Genomic DNA, 25,193 nt, shown 5'->3' on the forward strand with positions numbered 1-25,193 from the left:
TCATGTAGAGTACTAGTGGTACAATAGTAGTGGAGTTCAGCGCCTCTGGTGGTGAGAGTGGTGACCTTGAGGGAGGTTCCTTGAAGGTGGTGGTGGCATAGATCACATCCAAGGAATGTGATCTATGCCACCTGGGAGTGAACTTATCCTTCCAGGTGGTCCATGACCCCCACGGGTTGAGCGCTCCACCATGAGTAGTAGTGATAGTGATGGTGTAATAGTGCCATCTAGTGGTGGTGTAGTAGTGCCATCTAGTGGTGGTAGTCAGAGTTAGTCAGGTTATCAGTGATGGTGTTATAGAGAAGGTCAGGACAGTGACCAACCTCAAGGTTACTAAAAGTCAATTGAACTTCAGTGATCGTACAGGAGAGACGTGCTGCTGCTCCTCCTGCCATCTCGCCGGCTTAACCGCTTCCTCATCCTTTCAATACATCTAAATAACGTAAGTATTTCTGGTGACGTATTTGTCAGTACAACAGCAGAGCTAAGCTGCAGCTCCTGTTCCCCACCACCAGTTTGGTCACCCAAATTATTAATATTTTATAAGTCTTAATTTTCGTTGGGATCTAATGTCTTCGGGGGGAGGGGAAGCGATTGACCTTAGTGAAGGGGTTTTGATACGAGGAACTGGAGCTGCTCCCCTTCCTCTGATCAAACAATAACTCTCACACTAGGCGTTACATAACCCATAATGGTGTATCCAGTTCTGGGCTATTTTTTTCCATTGTTGAAAAATAACTTAGTGAAGGTCTCTTGATTCAAGGAACTTGCGCCTTGTGATCCAGATAACTAACGTGTAAACAAAATGTTAGTCATCAGGTTTATGTGAAAGAAATAATTACTAAAGAAAAAGATAGCTTTACTTACTGCGTCAAACATTAATGGGTATATCAGTCAGGCAGTAATGTTACTAGTTTATATTACATGGTAATGTTTGCCTATAAATGTGTGTAATGTTCATGGTTATAATCCGAATGTGTTTTGTTTCAGGTGTGGTAACTGAGGAGTGTTGTGCCTGGCTGTGTGTGTTGCAACATTGATCAACAGCAACCTTAACCAGTCTGAGGGGTGGAGACAACCACACTAGTAAATGGTCTGACCCATAACATTGTTATACCTGGAGAGGGTTACTTAAGGTATGTGGAGATGCAACAGCTGGAGACGTCGTCAGAGGTGGGCGGGGGCCCACTTGTAAGGTATTTCCAGGTTATAAGTCCACTAAAGTTTAGTTATTGAAGCAGATAGTAATTGCATTAGGTGGGAAGGTGGTGGGGGAAGTATAGGAAAGATTGTGAGCAATTGATATCTAAAAGTAGCTTAGTGGGAACTACTAGCTTCTCCCGTGATGAGAGATGAAATCTCTTTCCAGGAAATAGCGAATGTATTCTATAGGTTACTTTGGGGTGGAAATAAAAATTGGAGAAATGGGTTGTATTATTATTATAATCAAGGGGGAAGCGCTAAACCCGGAGGATTATACAGCGCCTGGGGGGGGATGTGGAAGGCATTCAGGCTTAATTCGGGGAACTGGAGCACAGATCCAATTCCCTAAATCAAGAGCCCCTCACCAACATCAAGGAACCTTCCTTGAGGGGAAATGGGTTGTAAAGCTTAGAACTGAAGACTCATTAGATTTTAGGAAGTTTTAGTTAGTGCATTATTTTTATTATGTAGTCTATACCCATCCTGCAAGATTGTAGTAAGCAGAGATGGAATGTGTAAGTGATATATCATGGCTCAGTTAGTAGTGGCGTCAACTGAAGAACAGGGATTTGATCCCAGGCACAAGTGGGCATGTTCCCTTATATTCATTGGCACTATTCACATAAAGGAGGAACTCTGCAGTAGACCTACTGGTAGGGCTCGCATCCTGGAGGAGTATAAATACCCTGATGAAAATGCGATAATGTCACCTTGACTTGATTGTGTAACTGTTAATCTACCGGGTTAATAATTATACTGAGATAGTTTAGTGTTGCGAGTGTAATGGTAGATGTGGAAAATTGCATTTTTCTGAATGTATCATTATGTACATAACAGTAAATGAACAAAGATAATTATTATTTATCAGTTAGACAAGTAGGAATTTGGGACACCTAGGTCGCAAAAAATGTCCCCCTTCGATACCTACCACTGTCATATCCACAAGTTGCTCTGGACCTATTAATTACAAATGAAATGTGTATCACCAGGATTGCTGGTAAATATATAATTTTGTGGACTGTATATTAAATTAAAAAATGATTATATATAAACGCATTTACATAACAGAAGAATATCTTAAAATCACTCACCAATTTGACTGGAGATTAAGGTGTATCATACTCAGAAAACCTCACTGTCTAAATTTATGAAAATACTGGCCAGAATTAAACATAAACAGACTTATCTGAGGTTTCTGGAGCTGTCTTGTCCAGTCGCCTGATACTCAAATTATGCAGGAATGCACATCCAACAATTTCGCCTCCTATTTGAGAGTTGTCAGCCCAATTTTAACCTCTAGAGCACGAAAAATTCTTCCCATTACATTTAACGTCTGTTACTCCATTCAAACAACAATGGCGAGTGTCCCTTGCGCAGGCGCAGAGCCTCCCTGTCGGCTCCATTCTCTTCTTTTAAAAATACACTTTTAATCAAGTTTATTTACACAGCATAATATTGGGAAATTATTTTCCACAGTAGAGGTCTTGATGCCGGGTGTGAGGAAAGCCTATTAAATCAGGCATATCCATTAAGACGTAAGATTATTATAATCATGGGGAGCGCTAAACCCGTAGGATTATACAGCGCATGTGGGGAGGGATGGAAGGTATTCAGGTTCAATTCAGGGAACAGGAGCACAGATCCAATTCTCTAGATCAAGAGCCCCTCACCAGCGTCAAGGAACCTCTTTTGAGGCTCAGGCATAAAACGTAAAGGAGCACTGAAGCAGGCCTATTGGCCCATGTTAGGCAGGTCTAACTCAACCACTCATTTGTCTAACCTGTTTTTAAAACTACACGACCAAAGTTTTAGCTTCACATAACAGGATAAATTTTCCTTGGGCAGCATATATTATAGCCGGAGAAATCAATAATTCCTCAGAAATGTGGAACTGACTACATCTTAATATTTTCAATAGTGTTGTAGAGGGCCTGGCCAAGCAATTTTATGCTTTGAAGTCCCAAAAATATTTTCAGTAGCATAGCCTTACTAGTTTAGCGCTTACGACTCCAGAGCCTGTGTTAGAGCGTCTGGGGGGGGGGTAGCATTCGTTTTGAAATTGAGTTATACCGTATATATTTACAGAGACTTTGTAGGCTGATTGATCTTACCTAGACCCCCCCTTGATCTTACCTAGACCCCCCCTTGATCTTACCTAGACCCCCTTTGATTTACCTAGACCCCCCTTGATCTTGCCTAGACCCCCCTTGATCTTACCTAGACCCTTGATCTTACCTAGGCCCCCCTTATCTTATCTAGACCCCCCTTGATCTTACCTAAACCCCCTTGATCTTACCTAGACCCCCATTGATCTTACCTAGACCCCCTTGATCTTACCTACACCCTTTTTGATCTTACCTAGACCCCCTTGATCTTACCTAGACCTCCCTTGATCTTACCTAGACCCCTTTGATCTTACTTAGACCCCTCTTGATCTTACCTAGACCCCCTTGATCTTACCTAGACCCCTTGACCTTACCTAGACCCCCCTTGATCTTACCTCGACCCATCTTGATCTTACCTAGACCCCACGTGATCTTAGACCCCCTTGATTTTTAGACCCCCTTGATCTTACCTAGACCCCCTTGATCTTTCCTAGACCCCCTTGATCTTCCCTAGACCCCCCTTAATCTTCCCTAGACCCCCTTGATCTTACCTAGACCCCCCTTAATCTTCCCTAGACCCCCTTGATCTTACCTAGACCCCTCTTGATCTTAGACCCCCTTGATCTTCCCTAGACCCCCTTGATCTTAGACACGCTTGATCTTACCTTTACCTCCCTTCATCTTCCCTTGCGCTGCCACTGCTCTTCAAATTATTAAAGCTTGTACGTGGAGTATGTTGCATTGTTGTGATGTATATATGTAACACTTTGTAGGTCTACAATTATTTAGTTTCTATCAAAATAACTTAAAGAATTAGGTGGTGTTAAGTAGGATATGTAAGGTATAGAACTGGAAAATCTGCTATATGCATTATGGATGCATATAGCAAGGGAGAGTAATCTTCCCCGAAGACATAGTGTACGTAGAACTGTGAGCCTTGGAACCCACCAACGACCTTCAGAAGCTGTGTGGAATCTGTTTTTGCACATAGTTTCTAAGGGGATGTTACTTGGTTCTGATCTTTGAGTAGTGGTTGCGGTGAGGGTTCTACGTAATTTGTCTTTGGTAAGTCTAATGTTGCTTTGTTTAGCAAGTTCACAAAACTGACACTTGGAGAGGAAAGTTTAGACGTTTTGGTTTAACTTTTTTTTTTTTGAGACCACTTTCGACTGCACCTGGCCTTAGTTTTGGTACTTTTTTTCCTGGACCAGATTTCACATTATAACTGGTGTGCATTATGAAGTTGGTAAGAGACATTGTGACAGGTATCATTATTTATGAAATGTTTCACTTGGGGAGTAAGCTTTTTCTGTTGATGACAGAGGTGACAGCAGTCTTGGAGACTAAATTGTCGAGTTAATTTTGAGCTCTACCCTCCATCCTTGCTCAAGTATGGTCAGTCTCTGAGCCAGACTTTTTATTTATTGCTAATTTTTTACCTAGCATTGGCCAACAGGAATATTGGGGTTTCTTTTCATGTCTGTTGTAAGCTTCTGTTGAACTTTATTATTGAAGGTTGTCGCAGTTTCCCCAATTTTTTTTTTCTCCTGACGCTATTTCAGCTACGAATATTGTTACTATTACTACTATTAATGTTAGTACTACCTCCAGGACTTACTGCTAAACTGACTACCAACACTTGTATCATTATCAGTACTAATACAACGACCATTAGCATTATCACCACCATTGGTATTACCGCAAATCCTACCAGTACTACATACACTACTATTGTTATTACTACTGCTTTTACTGCAATTGTCTATACCACCACTACTGTAATTTCACCCCCCTCCCCCTCCATGGTTTTTGCGACCTGTCTTGTGGTTATGCTTTTTAACTCTTGATCTGACTTGATATTCGCCCAAGAGAAACCAAAATATCGTCTCGAATTGCTTTTCCATTGTTGGTTTTCTCAAGTATATTGTAAGTAGTTTTATATATTTAGGTAGGTTAATAAAACTGGAGAATCTGCTATATGCATTATGAATGCATATAGCAGGGGAGAGTAATCTCCCCCGAAGGCATAGATTACGTAGAACTGTGGGCCTGGGAACCCACCAACGACCTTCAGAAGCTGTGTGAAATCTGTTATTGCACGTGGTTTCTGTGGGGATGTTGGTGGGTTTCGGGCTTTGGGTAGTGGTTGGGGTGGGTGTTCTACGTATTTTATGCCTTTGGCCAAATTGCGCAGAGTTAAATTTTGATTCATAAGTTGACACAATTTCACAATTTTGGAGAATTTAAGCGGCGTTCAGTTCTAGCCTTCAGAATTGGTTGGTTTGATAGTTTGTAAGTAGTGCAGTTTAACGCTGACGCGTTACCTAGTCCCCCCTTGATCTTATCTAGACCCCCCTTGATCTTATCTAGACCCCCTTGATCTTACCTAGACTCCCTTGATCTTACCTAGGCCCCCCTTGATCTTACCTAGACCCCCCTTGATCTTACCTAGACCCCCCTTGATCTTACCTAGGCCCCCTTGATCTTATCTAGACCCCCCTTGATCTTACCTAGACCCCCTTGATCTTACTAGATTCCCTTTCATTTACCTAGACCCCCCTTGATCTTATCTAGACCCCCTTGATCTTACCTAGGCCCCCCTTGATCTTACCTAGACCCCCTTTGATTTACCTAGACCCCCCTTGATCTTACCTAGACCCCCTTGATCTTATCTAGACCCCCTTGATCTTATCTAGACCCCCTTGATCTTACCTAGACCTCCCTTGATCTTACCTAGACCTCCCTTGATCTTACCTAGACCTCCCTTGATCTTACCTAGACCCCCTTGATCTTACCTACACCTTGATCTTACCTACCCCTTGATCTTACCTAGACCCCTTTGATCTTACCTAGAACCCCCTTGATCTTACCTAGGCCCCTCTTGATCTTACCTAGACCCCCTTTGATTTACCTAGACCCCCCTTGATCTTACCTAGACCCCCTTGATCTTATCTAGACCCCCTTGATCTTACCTAGACCTTTTTGATCTTACCTAGACCTCCCTTGATCTTACCTAGACCTCCCTTGATCTTACCTAGACCCCCCTTGATCTTACCTACCCCTTGATCTTACCTAGACCCCCTTGATCTTACCTAGAACCCCCTTGATCCCCTTGATCTTATCTAGACCCCCTTGATCTTACCTAGACCTCCCTTGATCTTACCTAGACCTCCCTTGATCTTACCTAGATCCTCTTGATCTTACCTACCCCTTGATCTTACCTACCCCTTGACCTTACCTACCCCTTGATCTTACCTACCCCTTGATCTTACCTACCCCTTGATCTTACCTACCCCTTGATCTTACCTACCCCTTGATCTTACCTACCCCTTGATCTTACCTAGTCCCCCTTGATCTTACCTAGACCCCCCTTGATCTTACCTAGACCCCCCTTGATCTTACCTAGACCCCCCTTGATCTTCCCTAGACCCCCTTGATCTTCCCTAGACCCCCCTTGATCTTACCTATACCCCCTTGATCTTACCTAGACCCCCTTGATCTTACCTAGACCCCCTTGATCTTCCCTAGACCCCCTTGATCTTACCTATACCCCCTTGATCTTACCTAGACCCCCTTGATCTTCTTTAGACCCCCTTGATCTTCCCTAGACCCCCTTTATCTTACCTAGACCCCCCTTGATCTTACCTAGACGCCCCTTGATCTTACCTAGACCCCCCTTGATCTTACCTAGACCCCGCTTGATCTTAGACCCCCTTGATTTTTAGACCCCCTTGATCTTACCTAGACCCCCTTGATCTTACCTAGACCCCCTTGATCTTACCTAGACCCCCTTGATCTTCCCTAGACCCCCTTGATCTTCCCTAGACCCCCTTGATCTTCCCTAGACCCCCCTTGATCTTAGACACGCTTGATCTTACCTTTACCTCCCTTCATCTTCCCTTGCGCTGCCACTGCTCTTCAAATTAGTAAAGCTTGTACGTGGAGTATGTTGCATTGTTGTGATGTATATATGTAACACTTTGTAGGTCTACAATTATTTAGTTTCTTTCAAAATAACTTATAGAATTAGGTGCTGTTAAGTAGGATATGTAAGGTATAGAACTGGAAAATCTGCTATATGCATTATGAATGCATATAGCAAGGGAGAGTAATCTTTCCCGAAGACATAGTGTACGTAGAACTGTGAGCCTTGGAACCCACCAACGGCCTTCAGAAGCTGTGTGGAATCTGTTTTTGCACATAGTTTCTAAGGGGATGTTACTTGGTTCCGATCTTTGAGTAGTGGTTGCGGTGAGGGTTCTACGTAATTTGTCTTTGGTAAGTCTAATGTTGCTTTGTTTAGCAAGTTCACAAAACTGACACTTGGAGAGGAAAGTTTAGACGTTTTGGTTTAACTTTTTTTTTTTTTGAGACCACTTTCGACTGCACCTGGCCTTAGTTTTGGTACTTTTTTTCCTGGACCAGATTTCACATTATAACTGGTGTGCATTATGAAGTTGGTAAGAGACATTGTGACAGGTATCATTATTTATGAAATGTTTCACTTGGGGAGTAAGCTTTTTCTGTTGATGACAGAGGTGACAGCAGTCTTGGAGACTAAATTGTCGAGTTAATTTTGAGCTCTACCCTCCATCCTTGCTCAAGTATGGTCAGTCTCTGAGCCAGACTTTTTATTTATTGCTAATTTCTTACCTAGCATTGGCCAACAGGAATATTGGGGTTTCTTTTCATGTCTGTTGTAAGCTTCTGTTGAACTTTATTATTGAAGGTTGTCGCAGTTTCCCCAATTTTTTTTTTCTCCTGACGCTATTTCAGCTACGAATATTGTTACTATTACTACTATTAATGTTAGTACTACCTCCAGGACTTACTGCTAAACTGACTACCAACACTTGTATCATTATCAGTACTAATACAACGACCATTAGCATTATCACCACCATTGGTATTACCGCAAATCCTACCAGTACTACATACACTACTATTGTTATTACTACTGCTTTTACTGCAATTGTCTATACCACCACTACTGTAATTTCACCCCCCTCCCCCTCCATGGTTTTTGCGACCTGTCTTGTGGTTATGCTTTTTAACTCTTGATCTGACTTGATATTCGCCCAAGAGAAACCAAAATATCGTCTCGAATTGCTTTTCCATTGTTGGTTTTCTCAAGTATATTGTAAATAGTTTTATATATTTAGGTAGGTTAATAAAACTGGAGAATCTGCTATATGCATTATGAATGCATATAGCAGGGGAGAGTAATCTCCCCCGAAGGCATAGATTACGTAGAACTGTGGGCCTGGGAACCCACCAACGACCTTCAGAAGCTGTGTGAAATCTGTTATTGCACGTGGTTTCTGTGGGGATGTTGGTGGGTTTCGGGCTTTGGGTAGTGGTTGGGGTGGGTGTTCTACGTATTTTATGCCTTTGGCCAAATTGCGCAGAGTTAAATTTTGATTCATAAGTTGACACAATTTCACAATTTTGGAGAATTTAAGCGGCGTTCAGTTCTAGCCTTCAGAATTGGTTGGTTTGATAGTTTGTAAGTAGTGCAGTTTAACGCTGACGTGACTTAAGAAATCGTAATGACACGATTGCAAATAAACCATACCCCCGGCCGGGATTGAACCCGCGGTCATAGAGTCTCAAAACTCCAGCCCGTCGCGCTAACCACTAGACCAGCCAGCCACAATAAGATTCATCCAACTAGGTATATTTTTACACCATAGGAAGGTTAGCACAGGCACCTCTGTGACCACAAATGCAAGTTTTTACAGACGAATCTCCAGCTAGCGTGGCCGTGACGAACTCTAGCTCAAGTCCCTTCACTGCCGTCAACATGACTTAAGAAATCGTAATGACACGATTGCAAATAAACCATACCCCCGGCCGGGATTGAACCCGCGGTCATAGAGTCTCAAAACTCCAGCCCGTCGCGCTAACCACTAGACCAGCCAGCCACAATAAGATTCATCCAACTAGGTATATTTCTACACCATAGGAAGGTTAGCACAGGCACCTCTGTGACCACAGAGGTGCCTGTGCTAACCTTCCTATGGTGTAGAAATATACCTAGTTGGATGAATCTTATTGTGGCTGGCTGGTCTAGTGGTTAGCGCGACGGGCTGGAGTTTTGAGACTCTATGACCGCGGGTTCAATCCCGGCCGGGGGTATGGTTTAACGCTGACGCGTTACCTAGTCCCCCCTTGATCTTATCTAGACCCCCCTTGATCTTATCTAGACCCCCTTGATCTTACCCAGACTACCTTGATCTTACCTAGGCCCCCCTTGATCTTACCTAGACCCCCCTTGATCTTACCTATACCCCCCTTGATCTTACCTAGGCCCCCTTGATCTTATCTAGACCCCCCTTGATCTTACCTAGACTCCCTTGATCTTACTAGATTCCCTTTCATTTACCTAGACCCCCCTTGATCTTATGTATACCCCCTTGATCTTACCTAGGCCCCCCTTGATCTTACCTAGACCCCCTTTGATTTACCTAGACCCCCCTTGATCTTACCTAGACCCCCTTGATCTTATCTAGACCCCCTTGATCTTATCTAGACCCCCTTGATCTTACCTAGACCTCCCTTGATCTTACCTAGACCTCCCCTGATCTTACCTAGACCCCCTTGATCTTACCTACCCCTTGATCTTACCTAGACACCCTTGATCTTACCTAGACACCCTTGATCTTACCTAGACCCCCCTTGATCTTACCTAGACCCCCCTTGATCTTACCTAGACCCCCCTTGATCTTCCCTAGACCCCCTTGATCTTCCCTAGACCCCCTTGATCTTCCCTAGACCCCTTTGATCTTCCCTAGACCCCCTTGATCTTCCCTAGACCCCCTTGGTCTTCCCTAGACCCCCCGTGATCTTCCCTAGACCCTCTTGATCTTACCTAGACCCCCTTGATCTTACCTAGACCCCCTTGATCTTACCTAGACCCCCTTGATCTTCCCTAGACCCCCTTGATCTTCCCTAGACCCCCTTGATCTTCCCTAGACCCCCCTTGATCTTCCCTAGACCCTCTTGATCTTCCCTAGACCCCCTTGATCTTACCTAGACCCCCTTGATCTTAACTAGAACCCCTTGATCTTACCTAGACCCCCTTGATCTTCCCTAGAGCCCCCTTGATCTTCCCTAGAGCCCCCTTGATCTTACCTAGACCCCCCTTGATCTTACCTAGACGCCCCTTGATCTTACCTAGACGCCCCTTGATCTTACCTAGACCCCCTTGATCTTATCTAGACCCCCTTGATCTTACCTAGACCCCATTGATCTTACCTAGATCCCCTTGATCTTACTTAGACCCCCCTTGATCTTACCTAGACCCCCCTTGATCTTACCTAGACCCCCCTTGATCTTCCCTAGACCCCTTTGATCTTCCCTAGACCCCATTGATCTTCCCTAGACCCCCTTGATCTTCCCTAGACCCCCCTTGATCTTCCCTAGACCCTCTTGATCTTCCCTAGACCCCCTTGATCTTACCTAGACCCCCTTGATCTTACCTAGACCCCCTTGATCTTACCTAGACCCCCTTGATCTTACCTAGACCCCCTTGATCTTCCCTAGAGCCCCCTTGATCTTCCCTAGACCCCCTTGATCTTACCTAGACCCCCCTTGATCTTCCCTAGACCCCCCTTGATCTTCCCTAGACCCCCTTGATCTTCCCTAGACCGCCTTGATCTTCCCTAGACCCCCTCGATCTTCCCTAGACCTCCTTGATCTTCCCTAGACCCCCTTGATCTTCCCTAGACCCCCTTGATCTTCCCTAGACCCCCTCGATCTTCCCTAGACCCCCTTGATCTTCCCTAGACCTCCCTTGATCTTCCCTAGACCCTCTTGATCTTACCTAGACCCCCTTGATCTTACCTAGACCCCCTTGATCTTCCCTCGAGCCCCCTTGATCTTACCTAGACCCCCTTGATCTTACCTAGACGCCCCTTGATCTTACCTAGACGCCCCTTGATCTTACCTAGACCCCCCTTGATCTTACCTAGACCCCGCTTGATCTTAGACCCCCTTGATTTTTAGACCCCCTTGATCTTCCCTAGACCCCCTTGATCTTTCCTAGACCCCCTTGATCTTTCCTAGACCCCCTTGATCTTCCCTAGACCCCCTTGATCTTCCCTAGACCCCCTTGATCTTACCTAGACCCCCTTGATCTTACCTAGACCCCCTTGATCTTACCTAGACCCCCTTGATCTTCCCTAGAGCCCTCTTGATCTTCCCTAGAGCCCCCTTGATCTTACCTAGACCCCCTTGATCTTACCTAGACGCCCCTTGATCTTACCTAGACGCCCCTTGATCTTACCTAGACCCCCCTTGATCTTACCTAGACCCCGCTTGATCTTAGACCCCCTTGATTTTTAGACCCCCTTGATCTTACCTAGACCCCCCTTGATCTTCCCTAGACCCCCTTGATCTTAGACACGCTTGATCTTACCTTTACCTCCCTTCATCTTCCCTTGCGCTGCCACTGCTCTTCAAATTAGTAAAGCTTGTACGTGGAGTATGTTGCATTGTTGTGATGTATATATGTAACACTTTGTAGGTCTTCAATTATTTAGTTTCTTTCAAAATAACTTATAGAATTAGGTGATGTTAAGTAGGATATGTAAGGTATAGAACTGGAAATCTGCTATATGCATTATGAATGCATATAGCAAGGGAGAGTAATCTTTCCCGAAGACATAGTGTACGTAGAACTGTGAGCCTTGGAACCCACCAACGACCTTCAGAAGCTGTGTGGAATCTGTTTTTGCACATAGTTTCTAAGGGGATGTTAGTTGGTTCCGATCTTTGAGTAGTGGTTGCGGTGAGGGTTCTACGTAATTTGTCTTTGGTAAGTCTAATGTTGCTTTGTTTAGCAAGTTCACAAAACTGACACTTGGAGATGAAAGTTTAGACGTTTTGGTTTAACTTTTTTTTTTTGAGACCACTTTCGACTGCACCTGGCCTTAGTTTTGGTACTTTTTTTCCTGGACCAGATTTCACATTATAACTGGTGTGCATTATGAAGTTGGTAAGAGACATTGTGACAGGTATCATTATTTATGAAATGTTTCACTTGGGGAGTAGGCTTTTTCTGTTGATGACAGAGGTGACAGCAGTCTTGGAGACTAAATTGTCGAGTTAATTTTGAGCTCTACCCTCCATCCTTGCTCAAGTATGGTCAGTCTCTGAGCCAGACTTTTTATTTATTGCTAATTTCTTACCTAGCATTGGCCAACAGGAATATTGGGGTTTCTTTTCATGTCTGTTGTAAGCTTCTGTTGAACTTTATTATTGAAGGTTGTCGCAGTTTCCCCATTTTTTTTTTCTCCTGACGCTATTTTAGCTACGAATATTGTTACTATTACTACTATTAATGTTAGTACTACCTCCACTACTTCCAGGACTTACTGCTAAACTGACTACCAACACTTGTATTATTATCAGTACTAATACAACGACCATTAGCATTATCACCACCATAGGTATTACCGCAAATCCTACCAGTACTACATACACTACTATTGTTATTACTACTGCTTTTACTGCAACTGTCTGTACCACCACTACTGTTATTTCACCCCCCTCCCCCTTCCATGGTTTTTGCGACCTGTCTTGTGGTTATACTTTTTGACTCTTGATCTGACTTGATATACGCCCAAGAGAAACCAGAAGATCGTCTCGAATTGCTTTTCCATTGTTGGTTTTCTCAAGTGTATTGTAAGTAGTTTTATATATTTAGGTAGGTTAATAAAACTGGAGAATCTGCTATATGCATTATGAATGCATATAGCAGGGGAGAGTAATCTCCCCTGAAGGCATAGATTACGTAGAACTGTGGGCCTGGGAACCCACCAACGACCTTCAGAAGCTGTGTGAAATCTGTTATTGCACGTGGTTTCTGTGGGGATGTTGGTGGGTTTCGGGCTTTGGGTAGTGGTTGCGGTGGGTGTTCTACGTATTTTATGCCTTTGGCCAAATTGCGCAGAGTTAAATTTTGATTCATAAGTTGACACAATTTCACAATTTTGGAGAATTTAAGCGGCGTTCAGTTCTAGCCTTCAGAATTGCAGTTGGTTTGATAGTTTGTAAGTAGTGCAGTTTAACGCGTCCGGCAGCTGACGCTAATGAAAATAATGAAAACCTCTGATCTGAAGTGCCGTTAGTCGGCAGAAAGGATTCACTTACATGTGATGCTGATGAGTATAGTTAGGGGGAGGGGATTTAGATTGTTATTAGTGAGAATAGGATTATTAGCCCTTCTGGGTTAGAAATAGAGGTAGTGTGTAGGGGCTTGAATGTAATGGTCGTCAGGTTGTGCCTAGAATGCCAGCCATAACTGTCAGGTAAGGTAGATTATGAATTCAGGGTAGCATAGTTGTGTGTGAGGAAATTAATTCAGGCTAGCGTAGTTGTGTGTGAGGAAACTGGTATACGGCAGACCTCCAACTGGTTAGATAACCGATAGTGTTGGTTGTTAGCCTAGTGTGCTAGGAGGGACATGGAAGAGTAGGGGAAATAACATTAAGACAACAATGATCCTAACTACCTTCATGTTAAATTTGAAGGGCATCCAAGGGGTGTCTTTGTGCTAGTGAAGGTATCTTGATACAAGCTGTTGCAGGTACTCATCCCCTTCATTGGATCAAACCTTGGGAATTTTATTTGGGTAAATGTGCACGTATGTAAAATAGTTTGAATGGGGGGGGGAGCGGTAAACACTCGGGGAACAGGTCGATGAATGTCAATCGGGTCTGATTCGGAGGAGAGTAGTGCAAATTGACTTTAAGGAATAGGAGTGGGTTTGGCTAGGTTGTATGTTACGAAGTTTGGAGGGTAAATTGTCAGAAGGATTCTGCAGCAAATGAACAAGACATGATCACCTTGTCTGGTGTCAGCGTTTATTCTGATAGTCTGTGGTAGAAGACTGTTGTGCACGACTGTCCTCTGCCTTGTGTCGCAACACTTTGCTTCCTAACAATATAAACACCAGGTCATGAGATTTCAAAATGCATCATACCTCAAACTACTAATAATGGCAGTATTGAGGCTATCTGCCTCATTACGACTATTGTTAGTAGGGTTGGGGTAGGTATATTTTTTTTTTTCCCCGAGCTTAAAGCTCCCGAATTGTGTGAATGTTGTCCTGCTGACAAATACAGCAGTTGAGGCTTGTCTCAAAGTTGTTTCCTTTTTCTATTTCTTGTGTGTTCCTTGAACATTGCTGTGATAAAGAAAAAAATTATTTTACATTTCATTTATTACTCTTAAGTTCATCGAATCTTGTAGGTTGAAGATATTCTGCATGTTGTGGTCAGCTGCTGTGTGGTGAAGTCCACGTTGTGGTCAGCTGCTGTGTGGTGAAGTCCACGTTGTGGTCAGCTGCTGTGTGGTGAAGTCCACGTTGTGGTCAGCTGCTGTGTGGTGAAGTCCACGTTGTGGTCAGCTGCTGTGTGGTGAAGTCCACGTTGTGGTCAGCTGCTGTGTGGTGAAGTCCACGTTGTGGTCAGCTGCTGTGTGGTGAAGTCCACGTTGTGGTCAGCTGCTGTGTGGTGAAGTCCACGTTGTGGTCAGCTGCTGTGTGGTGAAGTCCACGTTGTGGTCAGCTGCTGTGTGGTGAAGTCCACGTTGTGGTCAGCTGCTGTGTGGTGAAGTCCACGTTGTGGTCAGCTGCTGTGTGGTGAAGTCCACGTTGTGGTCAGCTGCTGTGTGGTGAAGTCCACGTTGTGGTCAGCTGCTGTGTGGTGAAGTCCACGTTGTGGTCAGCTGCTGTGTGGTGAAGTCCACGTTGTGGTCAGCTGCTGTGTGGTGAAGTCCACGTTGTGGTCAGCTGCTGTGTGGTGAAGTCCACGTTGTGGTCAGCTGCTGTGTGGTGAAGTCCACGTTGTGGTCAGCTGCTGTGTGGTGAAGTCCACGTTGTGGTCAGCTGCTGTGTGGTGAAGTCCACGTTGTGGTCAGCTGCTGTGTGGTGAAGTCCACGTTGTGGTCAGCTGCTGTGTGGTGAAGTCCACGTTGTGGTCAGCTGCTGTGTGGTGAAGTCCACGTTGTGGTCAGCTGCTGTGTGGTGAAGTCCACGTTGTGGTCAGCTGCTGTGTGGTGAAGTCCACGTTGTGGTCAGCTGCTGTGTGGTGAAGTCCACGTTGTGGTCAGCTGCTGTGTGGTGAAGTCCACGTTGTGGTCAGCTGCTGTGTGGTGAAGTCCACGTTGTGGTCAGCTGCTGTGTGGTGAAGTCCACGTTGTGGTCAGCTGCTGTGTGGTGAAGTCCACGTTGTGGTCAGCTGCTGTGTGGTGAAGTCCACGTTGTGGTCAGCTGCTGTGTGGTGAAGTCCACGTTGTGGTCAGCTGCTGTGTGGTGAAGTCCACGTTGTGGTCAGCTGCTGTGTGGTGAAGTCCACGTTGTGGTCAGCTGCTGTGTGGTGAAGTCCACGTTGTGGTCAGCTGCAAGTCTTTCAGAGATATCACCAGCAGCAACACGCCAAAACAATGCCTGCAGAGATAAAAGTATGAACATTACTAGATTATTCGAACTACAGTAAGCAATAGTTTGAAGTCTTTGTATCTAGAATGCTTCCTTCAACATTTTATAGGAGGAAAAATTGTTAAAATATTTTCAAAGCTGATCTATCAAAAATTACCATGAAATTGGAGTAATCAAGTTTTTTAAATTACCAGAGGTTGATGGAACTGGAAGGGCTAGAGGTGTTGATGGTGTGGTGGATGGCAGAAGAGTGACTAGTGGCGCCACTATTCTTGACCTCAATGGCTAAATGGAGCCATTGACCTGGAGGAGGGGAGGTGATGTCAGTGGTTGTTTGTGGGGAGGGAGATCGTTAGGGGAAGGGTCGAGGGTTGGCTGCAGGTGGAGGGGTTGCGGGGTGAGTAGTTCGTTGTTACTGGTGGGAGGGGGATGGTTGTCACTTAGTAATTACTAAGGGACTAACACAGTCTTGTTCCTGTGTGTTAACGTGACTTGAACCTTGATATTTGAAACGCTCTGGACACTAACCCAAAGACACTTGTTTGCCACACATTCGTATTTCTGATGAACAGTGTCAATGTACTCGTGTTGAAAACAGTCTCCTTGATTTTGGGGTTACGTATTTGATATCTCTTGGGTTTAGTGCTTAGTTTTGATAGGTCAGCCACAGCACCGTGTCTTCCTTTGCAAATGACACCCGAATTTGCATGAGTGTCCATCATTGAAGACGCTGCAAGACTCCAGGCGGACATGAACCAAATCTTTAAAAGGGTGGCAGAAAACAATATGAAGTTCAATGATAAATTTCAGTTATTCCGATATGAACAACGTGAAGAAATTAAAACTATTGGAGTAGTTTAGTTTAATATGTTTATTATGAACCCCATACCCATCCTGTGGACGGTAGTCAAAAGATTACAGAGGTACATAATGGGTCCAGGGACTGGGCTCCAAAGTTTTGATGGCTGAACTAGGTACAAGGTAATGAATACTGTAAGAATGGTTACTTACGTTTATACATGGCTACAATCATGAACAAATTTTAGAGTAATGAGCAATTCACACTTCCACACCCGGTCACAACTGTAGTGAGTTATTGGTGCAAATATTGATTGACACACACACACACACACACACACACACACACACACACACACACACACACACACACACACACACACACACACACACACACACACACACACACACACACACACACACACACACACACGCACGCATGCACACATGTGGTAATGCTTTATTTACAGCTAGCAGTCAGGGTATTTCTCCAGAATGGTCTGTAATATACCACTGTGGATAAAATACTTAGCCATTTCTTGAACACTTCTGAGTGAGTTGTTTCTAAATTCATTTATTTTATCGCACTCCAGTACATAATGACGCAGGGTGTGACAATAGTCCATCTGGCAAAGTTTACATTTCGTTTGGTCTACATCTGGTGGTGGTGATTTAACCTGCCAAAGATACTTGTAACCCAGCCGGAGCCGGGCGGTAGTGACATCCAAGAGTCTGCTTATTTTGTTGGATGCACCATAGACATGTGGCTCCACCTGCATGATAGAATGATGATAGATGGACTCATTGGTGTCAATCTCCCCGAGCCTTAAGTCCATAAAATTCAGTTGAAGTTCTTTTCGTATTATTGTTCTCAAACTGCTACTGACAACCCAAGATTGTAATCTACTCCCTCTTTGAAAGCATACAGCTTAGCCAATTTATCAATTCTATCATGCATCTGAAGACCAATGTGAGATGGAATCCACAGCATGTGCACTCTGACTCCACTGTCCACAATCCTACCATACCTGTGTCTGGCTTCTGACACAAGCATGCCACAGTTTATGCTTAATGAGTTGAGAGCAGTATAAAACAAATTCCAGCTACACAACAGAACGAAACACTAATGCAAAACACCTGGGAGTGATAACGTCAGAGGATCTCGCCTTCAAAGACCACAACATTGTAGCAATCGCATCTGCTAGAAAAATGACAGGATGGATAATGAGAACCTTCAAAACTAGGGATGCCAAGCCCATGATGTCACTCTTCAGATCGCTTGTTCTTTCTAGGCTGGAATATTGCTGACCTAGAAAATGTACAGAGAACCTTCACGGCACACACTGCGATAAAACATTACTGGGAACGCTTGAAGTTCCTCAGCTTGAACTTTCTAGAATGCAGGCATGGGTTGTGAATGTTGCAAGAAGAAGGCTGGAGGCAGTGGAGATATCATGTCTGAGGGAAATGTGTAGTGTGAATATAATGCAGAGAATCCGTACTTTGGAGATTAGGAGGAGGTGCGAAATTACGAAAACTATTATCCAGAGGACTGAGGAGGGTTATTGAGATGATTTGGACATGTAGAGAGGATAGAACGAAATAGAATGACTTCGAAAGTGTATAAATCTGTAGTGGAGGGAAGGCAGGGTAGGGGTCGGCCTATGAAAGGTTGGAGGGGGGGGGTAAAGGAGGTTTTGCATGCGAGGGACTTGGACTTCCAGCAAGCATGCGCGAGCGTGTTAGATACGAGCGAATGGAGACAAATGTTTTTTTAGGATTTGACGTGCTGTTGGAGTGTAAGCAAGATAACATTTTTGAAGAGATTCAGGGAAACCGGCAGGCCGGACTTGAGTCCTGGAGATGGGAAGCACAGTGCCGGCACTCTGAAGGAGGGGTGTTAATGTTGCAGTTTTATAAATGTAGTGTAAGCGCGCCTCTGGCAAGACAGTGATGGAGTGAGTGATGAAAGTTTTTTCTTTTTCGGGCCACCCTGCCTAGGTGGGAAACGGCCGATGTGTTAATAAAAAAAATAAAAAATACTGATATTACTACAACTACTGCTGCTAGTACCACTGCCGCTGTACTAGCAGCAGTAGTAATATCAATAGTTTTTATTTTTTTAATACATCGGCAGTCTCCCACCAAGGCAGGGTGGCCCGAAAAAGAAAAAACTTTCATCACTCACTCCAATCACTGTCTTGCCAGAGACACGCTACTATTACTAGTACTGTTGCTAGTACTACTATTGCTAGTACTAATACTACTACCACCAGTACTGCTAGTATTACTACTACCATCGCTACTGCTACTACTACAACAGCTACTACGGAACAGATTTTTCCTTCCCCTCTTAACCTGTCTTCTAGTTTCTACCCTGTTTCTCACTCAATTATTACATAGTGATCCAGGAGGGAGCGAAACGTTGTCTATTATTTCCTCTAGAAAGACCATTTTATTTGTGAATTGCTGCACCCACCGTTTTGTGACTTTTTCTAAACACCAATAATAAAAGAAATCCAGAGGGATCATTATCCTCCAAGATTTAAAATCCTGCGAGATTTTTCTGCATAACTCTCACTGTATGCTATTATTATTGTACACGATTATCAGTGTGATGATTCATCTAGTGTTGATGACGGGGATACACAGGAACCGTCTTTGTGTACTGGTGTGGTAAGAGCGGCGAGGCTCGGGGCAGGGCGGTGACCGCCGGTGGTCATGAGGTAATCAAATTTATGTTGAACGTCATCAGAAACTCATCATTTGTTGTCGCCCTCTTCTCCTCTCCTTTCACCATCCTTCCCCCCTTCATGTGCTCCTTTTCCCCCTATTCTCTCTTCTTCCCCCCCCCATTTCATTTTCCATTTTTTCCCTCCTCCTTCCTTTTCTTTCTCTCCCTTTTCTTTATCCGACTCCTTATCCTTTCTTATATGATAGAAATATACAGTCAAACAATGTTATATATTTTTGGTCAGAAGAAACATCAAGTTCCTACACAAAAACCAGTTCGATTAATAAAACTGACATTAAAACTTACACAGTCTAATATCAAGGTGCAACTTCTTGTGAGGACAACACATCAAAACTAAGATCTTAAGAGACACGTAAGTTCCCCCTTCTAATAACATGTTCATTTTTCCACTATAATCTACCTTGCCCATAATTACAATCGCATTTGCTTTGTCTATTTCGTAAGGTGAAGTCTAGGATCTTTCCTTAATTCATGGTATAACGTAACAAAGCATTGATGACAACAGTGTTGCAGAGATCTGAGGTTTGCTCAGATCAAGAAAATTGGGACCTTTACTCACAACTCAGTGCTTTTAGCGAGGTTCCTTCTTCATCGTCCATTGATGAGCTCCTACACCTCTTCTCGACGTCAGTTTTAACCACAGCTTCTCATTCTATACCCCAAACCTCGGGCAGGCATTCTCACAAGTGCGTGCCTTGGTGGTCTCCTGCTTGTGCTCGGGCAGTACGTTTGAAACGCGCTGCGTGGGGCAGATACCAGTACAATAGAACCACAGAGAGACTTCTTGATTTTAAGCAGAAGCGAGCGGTCTCTCGCTGTGTCATTCGTGACGTTAAACGCACTTGCTGGCGAGATTGTTTCCACCATCACCTCGACTTCCTCTGTGAGTGCAGTCTGGAAAAAAGTTCGGAAACTGAGTGGTAAATACTCTCCTGACCCAGCTCCTATTCTGCAGGTTGCAGGTGTTGCTATAGCAAACCCTCTTGACGTTGCCATTGAAATTGGCAATTATCTGGTCCGTATTTCTTAGGGGCTCCATCTATGCCCCTCGTTTCTTTCCTCGAAGTCTGCCAGAGAGTTAGCACCCTAACACTTTTCTTCTTTCAAAGAAAAATCATAAAATGTGCCTTTCATACTTCCAGAACTGGAGGCAACACACTCGGCTTGCCGATCATCGGCAGCTGGACCTGACAGCATTCATATTTGGATGATACAACATTTACATCAGTCGGCCCTTACAGTCCTCTTACAACTCATGAAGCTTATTTGGTCACAAGGAGTTCTTCCCCAGCTGTGGAAGTCCGCCATTGTTCTCCCTTTCTGCAAACCAGGTACTACGGGACATGGTGCCTCCCACTATCGTCCCCTTACTCTTACTAGTGCAGTTTGCAGAGTGATGGAACGTCTGGTAAATCGATGTTTAATGTGGTATTTAGAGAGAGACAACAGTCTCTCCACTAGTCGATATGGCTTTCATAAGGGCCGTTCTACCATAGACCAAATTACTTTCACTAGATGCTCTGTCGTCTCCGATCATCCTTTGTACCTCTATGGCTCCCATATCCCTGAACGTGATAGTCAGGTTTCTAGGCCTTCTCTTTGACCGTAGGTTATCCTGGAAACCCCGCATTACCTCTCTGAAGACAACTTGTCACAGCCGGCTGAACCTTCTTAAAACTCTTGCTCATCTTTCATATGGAGCTGATCGTCGAACTCTCCTTCGCCTACTTTCAGCCCTCATTTTATCGAAACTCAATTATGGTGACTAGATTTATTCAGCGGCCTCTCCTGCTACTCTCTAGCCTTAACCCCATCCATTACCAAGGATTACGTTTATGCCTTGGTGCTTTTTGCTCTTCCCCTGTTGAGAGCCTCTATGCAGAAGCGAATGTTCCATCCTTGTCTGATCACCGTGATGCCCATTACCTTCGCTACTATGTACGCTCTCACGATCTCTGCAATCCTTCCATTTATAGAATGGTCACCGATATTAGTAGACATTCTATATTTGTTCACCACCCCTGTTTGCTCTGTCCCTTCTCTCTCTGCCTACAATTGCTCTTGTCTTCTCTTCATTTACCACCTTTATGCATTCATGTAGCATCTCACTTTTCCCTACCCCCTTGGGAAGTTCTAGCTGTTCGGGTCTGTTCTTTCTTGCTCCCTTGCTCGAAAGTCCAACTGCCTACAGTGGCTTCCCACTCTTTTTCTTGACCACTTCCACTCCCATTCTCATGCCATCGCAGTGTACACAGATGGCTCTAAGTCTTCTGACAGCATCGGATTGGCAGCATTGTTTCCAGACAGTGTCGTGCGAGGGCATTTACTATCTTCGGCTAGCATTTTTACTGCTGAATTGTATGCCATTCTTGCAGCACTTATTCGTATCGCATCTATGCCTGTGTCATCATTTGTGGTTGCCTCAGACTCCTTTAGTGCTCTACAGGCTATACGGAAATTTGATACACCTCACCCCCTAGTTCTCAGTATCCAACTTTGGCTGCTCCATATCTCTACCAAGCATAAAGATCTTGTTTTTTGTTGGGTCCCTGGTCATGTTGATGTACAGGGCAATGAACAGGCAAACACTGCTGTGCAGTACATGACCTACCAATTTCATATAGAGGTGTTCCATTTCCGGACTATTTTGCTGTAATAGCTGCCCACCTTCACACCCATTGGCAACAACGTTGGTCAACTCTACTCGGTAACAAACTTCATTCTATTAAACCGAGCACAGGTTACTGGCCGTCTTATTGTCATCAATGTCGAGGTTGGGAGACTACTCTCTCCTGCCTTTGCATTGGCCACACTCATCTTACTCATGGGTATCTCATGGAGAGGCACCCTGTTCCTCTCTGTGAGAAGTGTCAAGTTTCAGTATCGATTAGCCACATTCTTTTAAACTGCCCTCTCCATCAACGAGCACACAGAATTTACCTCCAACGTCGTCTCCACTCTACTACTACTCTTTACCTTCCCTTCTTGCTGATGGACCCTCCTTTAATCCTGACTCTCTCATTGACTTCTTAACAATGACTGATTTACTCCACAAACTGATGATACCTTTCGCACTCCGCTCAGCCCTTTCTAGCTCAATCTCTTGCTGCCCTCTACCCGTTCACCATCCACTGCCCCACTGTTCTCCGTAACCTATTACTCGTCCATCTCCCTTTTACCACCTGATACCCTCGTTTCCTTCCTGTCCTGCAGCCATTGTGGTTTAGCACTTTTTTATTATAATAATTGTGCAGGTGCTGACTGTCAACTCATTACAGTTTCTCTCCAGCATGCGGTCAACCGTGTTTCCCATTGGGCCACCATGCATAGGTTTAAATTTTCCACTACTAAAACTCGCCAAATTACTTTCACTAGATGCTCTGTTATCTCCAATCATTCTTTGTACCTCTATGGCTCCCGTATCCCTGAACGTGATAGTCAGGTTTCTAGGCCTTCTCTTTGACCGTAGGCTATCCTGGAAACCCCACATTACCTCTCTGAAGGCAACTTGTCACAGCCAGCTGAACCTTCTTAAAACCCTTGCTCATGTTTCACGGGGAGCTGATCGTTGAACTCTCCTTCGCCTACATTCAGCCCTTATTTTATCGAAACTCGATTATGGTGACCAGATTTATTCAGCGGCCTCTCTTGTTACTCTCTCCAGCCTTAACCCCGTCCATCACCAAGGATTACGTTTATGCCTTGGTGCTTTTCGCTCTTCCCCTGTTGAGAGCCTCTATGCTGAAGCGAATATTCCATCCTTATCCGATCGCCATGATGCCTATTGCCTTCATTACTATGTTTGCTCTCATGATCTCTGCAACCCTTCCATATATAGAATAGTCACCGATGTTATTAGACATTCTTTATTTGTTCATCACCCCAGTTTACTCCATCCCTTTTCTCTTCGCCTCCATTCGCTCTTGTCTTCCCTTCAGTTACCACCTTCCTATGTTCATGTCGCATCTCAATTTTCCTGCCCTCCTGGGAAGTTCCAGCTGTTCGAGCCTGTTCTTTCTCACTTCCTTGCGCGAAATCCCAACTGCCTATGGTAGCTTCCTGCTCTTTTTTTTTTTTTTTTTTTGACCATCCCTGTATACACAAATGGCTTTAAGTCTTCTGACAGCGTCGGCATCATAGCAGTGTTTCCGGATAGTGTCGTGCGTGGGTATTTACTATCCTCGGCTAGCATTTTTACTGCTGAATTGTATGCTATTCTTGTAGCACTTATCCATCTTGCATCTATGCCCGTGTCTCCATTTTTGGTTGTTTCAGACTCCCTTAGTACTTTACAGGCTATACGAAAATTTGACACACCTGAAATCGTAATGACGTGATTGCAAACAAGCCATACCACGGGCAGGGATAGAACCCGCTATCAGTGTGTCTCAAAACTCCAGACCGTCGCGTTAGCCACTGGTTTGCAATCGTGTCATTATGATTTCGTGAGTCATGTAAACGGCTTTGAGGGGACTTGAGCTAGAGTTCGTCATGGCCACGCTAGCTGGAGATTCGTCTGTAAAAACTTGCATTTGTGGTCACAGTGGTGCCTATGCTAACCTTCCTATGGTGTAGAAATATACCTAGTTGAACGAATCTTATTGTGGCTAGCTGGTCCAATGGCTAACGTGACGGTCTGGAGTTTTGAGAGACACTGATTGCGGGTTCTATCCCCGCCCGTGGTATGGTTTGACACACCTCATCCCCTAGTTCTCCGTATCCAACTTTGGTTATGCCGTATTTCTACCAAGCATAAAGATGTTTTTTGTTGGGTCCCTGGTCATGTTGACGTACAGGGTAATGAACAGGCAGACACTGCTGCGAGGTCAGCAGTACATGACCTTCCAGTTTCATATAGGTGTGTTCCAGTCACAGACTATTTTGATGTAATTGCTACCTACCTTCACACCCATTGACAACAACGTTGGTCTAATCTGCTCAATAACAAACTTCATTCTATTTAACCAAGTCTAAGTTACTGGCCATCTTCTTGTCATCAGTGTCCAGGTTGGGAGACTACTCTCTCCCTTCTTCACATTGGCCACAGTCGTCTTACTCACGGGTATCTCATGGAGAGGCACCCTGTTTCTGTCTGTAAGAATTGTCAGGTTCCAGTATCTGTTAGCCACATTCTGTTAGACTACCCACTCTATCAACAAGCACGCAGAATTTACTTCCAACGTCGTCTCCGCTCTGCTGCTCTCTCTTTACCTTCCCTTCTTGCTGATGGACCCTCCTTTAATCCAGACACACTCATTGACTTTTTGACAACTGATTTACTCCACAAACTCTGATGATGATGCCTTTAGCACTCCCCTCAGCCCTTTCTACCTCAATCTCTTGCTACCCTCTACCCCTGCACTATCCACTGCCCCGCTGTCCTCCATAACCTACTAATCATCCCTCTTCCTTTTGCCACCCGGTCCTCTCGCTTCCTTCCCTGCCCTGCAGCGCTGTATGGCCCTTTTGGTTAGGGCTTCTTTTTTATTATAATAATAATGCCCATGAGCCTATAGTTCATGCAACATTAAGAAATGCTCAGAGTGATAAGATACAACCGAAAGCACGTTGGAATTCTAAGAATGATCATATATTAGCAATGACTGAAACTGAGATCATCATAAGAGCTCTGGACATTGTGCACAGGCACCATGTAAATAGATCAGTTGAGGCTTTTAATGGCCTCCGGAGACGACCTGGTAATGAATATTATAGTGGTATTACGAAATTATATGTAAGAGGGACAGAATGGCGAACAATTATAATTACATGGCATGAGACGGAACGTCTGGTCAGAGTAGCAGGAAGGGTAATGATGTATTTTATGAAGTATTTTACAGCGTATATCGCAAAATTTACACTCACCGGCAGAACACACATTAAAGGC

The 25,193-nt window shown here is 44.3% G+C and overlaps 1 protein-coding gene across 1 annotated transcript in view; it reads left to right on the plus strand.

Moving 5' to 3' along the window:
- Positions 1 to 316: 316 nt before the first annotated feature.
- Positions 317 to 25,193, plus strand: part of OXA1L (OXA1L mitochondrial inner membrane protein) — a 229,417-nt gene continuing 204,540 nt past the window's right edge. The window contains exons 1-2 of the mRNA XM_070100618.1: positions 317 to 442; positions 991 to 1,136. The gene's annotated coding sequence lies outside the window, so the exon portion shown is untranslated. The remainder of the gene's footprint in view (positions 443 to 990; positions 1,137 to 25,193) is intronic.

This window comes from Cherax quadricarinatus, chromosome 73, assembly GCF_038502225.1.
Source record: "Cherax quadricarinatus isolate ZL_2023a chromosome 73, ASM3850222v1, whole genome shotgun sequence".
NCBI lineage: Eukaryota > Metazoa > Arthropoda > Malacostraca > Decapoda > Parastacidae > Cherax > Cherax quadricarinatus.